The 7,692-nt window shown below is 44.1% G+C and overlaps 1 pseudogene; it reads left to right on the top strand.

Moving 5' to 3' along the window:
• Positions 1–571: 571 nt before the first annotated feature.
• On the top strand, positions 572–689 carry LOC126143168 (5S ribosomal RNA; annotated as a pseudogene).
• Positions 690–7,692: the final 7,003 nt, after the last annotated feature.

Here is a 7,692-nt window from a genome sequence, read left to right as displayed (position 1 = left end):
AACCGGTGATTGAAATTTCATGAGAAGATCCCGTCGCAATTCACGTATCATGTCTCTGGCACTATCTCCCCTATTTTGTGATGGTAAAAAACGAGCTGCCCTTCTTTGTACTTTTTCGATGTCATCCGTCAGTCCCAGCTGATGCGGATTCCACACCGCACTGCAATACTCCAGAATAAGGCGCACAAGCGTAGTGTAAGCGTCTCTTTAGTAGACCTGTTGCACCTTCTAAGTGTTCTGCCAATGAATCGTAATCTTTGGTTTGCTCTAACCACAATATTATCTATGTGATCGTTCCAATTTAGGTTATTTGTGATTGTAATCCCTAAGTATTTAGCTGAATTTACAGCCTTCAGATTTGTGTGACTTATCGTGTAATCGAAATTTATCTGATTTCTTTTAGTACTCACGTGAATAACTTCACACTTGTCTTTATTCAGGGTCGATTCTGACACTCAGGCAACATCTTTGGTTCATTGCTGTCAAAAATACAATCCCTTCTACGTATGACAATCGTTTCAGGTCATTCATCATTAATTATATTAAAAAATCGGTCTCCACGTACAAGTGGGGCAACGGCCTTGCCGCAGTGGCTACACCGGTTCCCGTGAGAGCACCGAAGTTAAGCGCTGTCGGGCGTGGCCGGCACTTGGATGGGTGACCATCCAGGCCGCCATGCGCTGTTGCCATTTTTCGGGGTGCTCTCAGTCTCGTGATCCCAACTGAGGAGCTACTCGACCGAATAGTAGCAGCTTCGGTCGAGAATACCATCATAAGGACCGGGAGAGCGGTGTGCTGACCCCACACCCCTATCCACATCCTCCCTTGAGGATGACACGACGGTCGGATGGTCCCGGTAGGCGACTTGTGGCCTGAAGACGGAGTGCCACGTACAAGCGGACCCCTCACAATAGACAATGCTCCACTGAACAATCTGAGGTAGGGAGATCGGTGAAGCCAGCTTAAGCAGATACGGAAGCAAACTTTGCTACCGCTTTGTCTAGAACTCCTGTTTTCCAGAATATTTACAGCTAACATGCGTACATGTGTACATGTACTGTGCTGTTTATTGATATGCACATTATTTCCTGCAAGGAAACAAGGAGGTCGAGCCTGACTACCAGCAAGTTATGATGCAGGTTTTGTTTACTTTACTTGCCCATAAGGTTTCTCTGTTGTATGGCATTTACATTGTCCTATGTCAGAACGTGCTATGAATCAACGAGAGACCCATTCATTGCTCCGTGCTATTCAGAGACGTAGGGTACACCGAGCGAGGTGGTACAGTGGCTAGAACACTGGACTCGCATTCGGGAGGAAGACGGTTCAATCCCGCGTCCGGCCATCCTGATTTAGGTTTTCCGTGATTTCCCTATATCGCTACAGGCGAATGCCGGGATGGTTCCTTTGAAAGGGCACGGCCGACTTCCTTCCCAATCCTTCCCTAATCTGATGAGACCGATGACCTGGCTGTTTGGTCTCTTCCCCCAAAACAACTCAACCCAGACGTACAGTACGATGGAGCAGTACCGGTACGGTTTCGCAAAACTCACTGATACGCACCTCGTGTATGGGTACGGGCGTTCCAATGCTCTCGCTACTGAAAGGCTGTACAGGGAACGATTTCCTAACAGGCATCATTCGTGACGACGAGTGTTCATTTTTCTCGATCGACGGATGCGGGAGACTGGTTCGTTGGAAAGAAGAAACGAGGGACCTGGCAACATGACGACCACTCGCACACCCGATTTTGAAGAAGAGGTCCTGGAACGTTTTGCAGCGCTCCCCCGTCGTATAGCACGTGAAATGGGAGCTGCACATATTAAACTGTGGCGAGTACTCTACAAAGAACAATTACACCCATATCACCTACAACGAGTTCATGCAATGGTTGTGACTAACTTCGCACCAAGGGTCGCATTGTGGCAATGGTTGCTCCAAGATGGATTGATCGACCAGATTTCCCCCATTTGGTCGTGATGGTATCTCGAACAGCAGGAATAACCTCGTATCGGATGAAGAAAACCCTCAAGCTGTAGTAGAGTCACGCCATCAGATACGTCTTGCTGTGAATATCTGGGCCGGCACTGTAGACGACAACCTCATTGGGTCACATCTTCCACTTGGCCCTCTGAATGGCCACCTGTACTTGACGATCGTGCAAAGAGTTCTACCTGAGTTGTTAAAGAACGTACCCTGGGTTGTTCGTGAGAGGATGTGGATACAACATGACGGTACACCGCCTCACTTCAGTGTGGATGGCCACAACCATCTCAGTGCTGTATTTCCTGGTCTATGAATTGGAAGAGGAGATCCTATTCCGTGGCCCACAAGGTCACCTTACTTGAATCCCTTTGATTATTTCCTATGGGGGTATCTAAAGTCACTTGCGTATGCGACCCCAGTGGATACGGAAATGGAATTAGTTGCCAGAATTGTAGCTGCCTGTGATGTGACTCGAAACACACCAGGAAAAATTTTGTCAGCGTCCGTCAGAATCTTGTTCCCCGATGTCATGCTTGCATTGAGGTTGATGGCAGTCAGTTTCAGCATATTTTGTAAGATACGGTACAAATGGTATGTTCACTGTGTCAGTAATAGTACTTGCAGTTAACTGTAACTAAAGCAAATAAAAAAGTGCACAGTAATGTGATGTTATTCCTATCATCTTGTTAAGCTGCCTTCTCCGACCCCAGGTTCCCTACCTCTATGTCCTGTTAAATTTTTGCACGCTATTACGAAAACACCCAGTACCGGGTGATCAAAAAGTCAGTATAAATTTGAAAACTGAATAAATCACGGAATAATGTAGATAGGGAGGCACAAATTGACACACATGCTTGGAATGACATGGGGTTTTATTAGAGCAAAAAAATACAGAAGTTCAAAAATGTCCAACAGATGGCGCTTCATCTGATCAGAATAGCAATGACTAGCATAACAAACCAAGACAAAGCAAAGATGATGTTCTTTACAGAAAATGCTCAATGTGTCCACCATCATTCCTCAACAATAGCAGCAGTCGAGGAATAATGTTGTGAACAGCACTGTAAAGCATGTCCGGAGTTATGGTGAGGCACTGACGTCGGATGTTGTCTTTCAGCATCCCTAGAGATGTAGGTCGATCACGATACACTTGCGACTTCAGGTAACCCCAAAGCCAATAATCGCACGGACTGAGGTCTGGGGACCTGGGAGGCCAAGAATGACGAAAGTGGCGGCTGAGCATACGATCATCACCAAACGACGCGCGCAAGAGATCTTTCGCGCGCCATCTGTCGGACATTTTGTGAAATTTGTTTTTTTGGGTTCTAATAAAACCCCATGTCATTCCAAGCATGTGTGTCAATTTTTACCTCTCTATCTACATTATTCCGTGGTTTATTAAGTTTTCAAATTTATACCGACTTTTTGATCACCCTGTATATCGATATATCGACACATTTTTCGATGTATGAGAGCCGACAGTGATACTGTGTAAATATCGATACATCGGGTTCCCGATATTTTTAAAAATACTAACAGTCCTGGTGATGATTAACGCATAGCATTCTCAGTGTTTTCAGGTCAATTGCGCAAATATTATCAATGTCGGGGAGCATCCAAGGAAAGGTACCAGGATTAGCTCACACACACATGGCTCTGAGCACTATGGGGCTTAACTTCTGAGGGCATTAGTCCCCTACAACTTAGAACTACTTAAACCTAACTAACCTAAGGACATCACACACATCCATGCCCGAGGCAGGATTCGAACCTGCGACCGTAGCAGCAGCGCGGTTCCAGACTGTAGCGCTGAGAGCCGCTCGGCCATATCGGCCGGCCCAGGGTTAGTATCGCTTCTTGAAGGTTATAATGGAGAGATAGTATTGGACACAGAAACCTGGTTGAAACCAGACGTTAATGACAACGAAATCCTAAGTTCACACTGGATGTTTATCGTAAGGATAGGTTAGTCGCCAATGGAGTGTTTATTGCAGAAACAAATTCGATAAAATCTAGCGAGGTTATCACGGACTCCGAATGTGGGTGAAATTAGTATCAAACAACGGTCGAAAATGGTGATCGGTTGCTTTTCTAGACCACCTGCGTCAGGATCTGTAGTTGTAGAGCGCTTCAGACAGAGCTTGTAGAATATCATTAGTAAATTTCCAGATCTTGCCGTTGTAATAGGGGTGACTTCAACTTGCCAGGTATAGATTGGGAGTGTTATGCCATCAAAGCTGGTGCCAGAGACTGGGAATCGTGTGGCATCGTTGTGGATGTCTTGTCCGAAAATTACCTCGAACAGATAGTTAGAAAACCAACTCGCGGTCCTATAACGAATGTTAAGAAAGGTAGGAAGATATATTTGCTCAGTAAGGGTGACAGGATACAAATATCAGAATATCTCAGCAGACAGCATCAAATATTCGGTGGTGAGGACGAAAATGTGGAGAACAAATGGAAAAAATTCAAAGGCGTCGTCCAATATGCCCTAGACAAGTATGTTCCGAGTAAGGTTTTAATGGATGGCAAAGACGGTTTAGTAGCCGTGTTAGAAAAGCGCTAAGTAAACAAAGAGCACTTCATCTTATATTCAAGAGAAGTAAAAACCTAGCTGACAAACAAAAGCTGAACGAAACGAAAATGAGCGATAGGAGAGCAATGAGAGCAGCGTTCAATGATTTCGAAAGTAAGACGTTGTCAGCCGACCTGATCAAAAACCCTGAGAGATTTTGTTTGTACGTAAAATCAGTAAGTGGGTCAAAATCATCTATTCATTCTCTCAGCGACCACACTGGCACCGAAACTGAAGATAACAGAGAGAAGGCCACAATACGGAATTCGGTCTTCCGAAGTTCTTTCACCGCGGAAGATCATAACACTCTCCCTCATTTGAATTGTCGTGCGAACGTCGAAATGGCAGATAATGAGATAACCCATCACGGAATGGAAAAGCAACTACAATCGCTTAGTAGCGAAAAGGCTTCGGGACCAGATGAGATACCTATAAGATTCTATACAGATTATGTGATGTTTGCTTCGTGATACATTACCCGTGTTAAAATGAACCGTTTACCAATTGTGGAAAAGGTCTATATCGTGTTGATGTACGGCTATTGTGATAAAAATGCCCAATGGGCGTGTGCTATGTATGCTGCTCGGTATCCTGGACGGCATCATCAAAGTGTCCGGACCGTACGCTGGATAATTACGTTATTTAAGGAAACAGGAAATGTTCGGACACATGTGAAACGCCAACCAGGACCTGCAACAAATGATGATGGCCAAGTAGGTGTTTTAGCTGCTGTCGCGGCTAATCCGCACATCAGCAGCAGACAAACTGCGCGAGAACAGGGAATCTCAAAAACGTCGGTGATGAGAATGCTACATCAACATCGATTGCACCCGTAACGTCGTGTACAGTTCTGCCACTGGGCACAAGAGAAATTACGGGACGATGGCAGATTTTTTGAACGCGTTCTATTTAGCGACGAAGCGTCATTCACCAACAGCGGTAACGTAAACCGGCATATCGTGCACTATTTGGCAACGGAAAATCCACGATGGCTGCAACTAGTGGAACATGAGCGACCTTGGCGGGTTAATGTATGGTGCGGCATTATGGGAGGAAGGATAATTGGTCCCCATTTTATCGATGGCAATCGACTGCAGGGACTTATCCCTCGCACGCTTCCCGTGAGACTCACATTCCCAACCGTCCACAATTCTACCTTATAGACATTTGCCCACCCATTCATTACTCGCGCACACTTTGGCGATTCCCGTAAGAGTTTGTCAGTTAGTCATCATTTATTCGAGGGAAAAGCTGCACGGTCATCAACAGTAACTGATCTTTCGAGAACAAGTTACTGTCTTCATATGTATAGTTAAAGGCTACTCAGCCATTGACCTACGTCTGTGCCAATGTGCACAGGTTGCCCAAACTCTTACGGGAATCGCCAAAGCGTGCGCGAGTAATGAGTGGGTGTTTTCCTCTAAAGTTAACTCAAACCATTCAGAAGTCAAAAAATAAACTATGGATTACACAAGGAAGAAAGATATCACATGGGACAAAAAGGAGACTGTATCTACTATCTAGGAACAACTCTGATGTTAGTACTGTAATGCATTACAAAGAATACTGCAAAATATTGAAGCAAGTAATACAGAAATCGAAGCAGCTTTATTATGAGAAAAAGATAATTACATCAGGGGAAAAAAATAAAAACTGTATGAGATACAGTGAAGACAGAGACTGATGGTGTCAAAAAGAAAGAGGAACAGATAGTTCTAAAAATAAATAAGACTATGGTAAAAGTGCATACAGTGTTGCAAACCTGTTAAACAAGTTCAAAAATGGTTCAAATGGCTCTGAGCACTATGGGACTCAACTGCTGTGGTCATCAGTCCCCTAGAACTTAGAACTAATTAAACCTAACTAACCTAAGGACATCACACACATCCGTGCCCGAGGCAGGATTCGAACCTGCGACCGTAGCAGCAGCGCGGCTCCGGACTGGAGCGCCTAGAACCGCACGACCACCGCGGCCGGCCTGTTAAACGAGTACTTCTTTTCTGTTAATTACAGCATGGGGTTATTAGATTCAGTGAACAATGCATTGGAGTATCTGAGACCGCTGGCCGAAGTGGCCGTGCGGTTAAAGGCGCTGCAGCCTGGAACCGCAAGACCGCTACGGTCGCAGTTTCGAATCCTGCCTCGGGCATGGATGTTTGTGATGTCCTTAGGTTAGTTAGGTTTAACTAGTTCTAAGTTCTAGGGGACTAATGACCTCAGCAGTTGAGTCCCATAGTGCTCAGAACCATTTGAACCATTTTTTATCTGAGACCAGTCTTTAAAAATAACTTAGTAAAATGGAAATGACACGTTTCCCAAAGTAGTAGTATCTATCTTAAAATCCTTAAAATCTAAGCATTCTAGTGGGTATGATAACATACCACCGAATTTAATCAAAGAGTGCTCATGTGAGTTGAGTTCTATCTTAATCAATCTCTTACCAGGGCAACATTTCCGGACTGGCTAAAATATGCTAAAGTTAAGCCTCTTTACAAGAAGGGGGATAAAGAAATACCATCAAATTATCGACCAATTTCACTTTTGCCGTCTTACTCAAAAATATTTGAAAAGGTTGTATTCAAGCATCTCCTTAAGCATCTGACTGCAAATAATATATTATATGTCACAGTTCAGGTTTCTTAAGGCTTCTATATCGAGAAAGCTTTAGAGGCTACTCGCATTTTCTCTGACCTGTCAAAAGCTTTTGACTGTGTGAACCACACCATTCTCTTAAGTAAATTAGAATATTTCGGTGTCACCAGCACAGCTGCAAAATGGTTTGAGTCTTACCTAACTAACAGGAAACAAAGGATGTCGCTGCAAAATACCTGTGCAGTAAGCAGTCAGTCTTCATCTGACTGGAAATTAATTGCGTGTGGTATACCTCAAGGTTCCATCTTGGGTCCATTGCTTTTCTTGTGTTCATTAATGACCTCTCATCTGTTACATTGCCAGATGCTAAGTTTGTTTTGTTTGCAGATGATACAAACATTGCAATAAGTATCAAGTCACGTACAGATTTAGAAACAGCTGCTAATCAAATATTCGCTTACACTAATAAATGGTTTAAAGCTACTTTGCTGTCATTAAACTTTGAAAAGACCCACTATATGCAGTTCAGAACCTGTAAG

The sequence above is a fragment of the Schistocerca cancellata genome, unplaced genomic scaffold (genome assembly GCF_023864275.1).
Source record: "Schistocerca cancellata isolate TAMUIC-IGC-003103 unplaced genomic scaffold, iqSchCanc2.1 HiC_scaffold_782, whole genome shotgun sequence".
Lineage (NCBI taxonomy): Eukaryota > Metazoa > Arthropoda > Insecta > Orthoptera > Acrididae > Schistocerca > Schistocerca cancellata.
The sequence above is the reverse complement of the archived record's forward strand: the minus strand, read 5'-3'. Positions and strand labels throughout refer to the sequence as shown.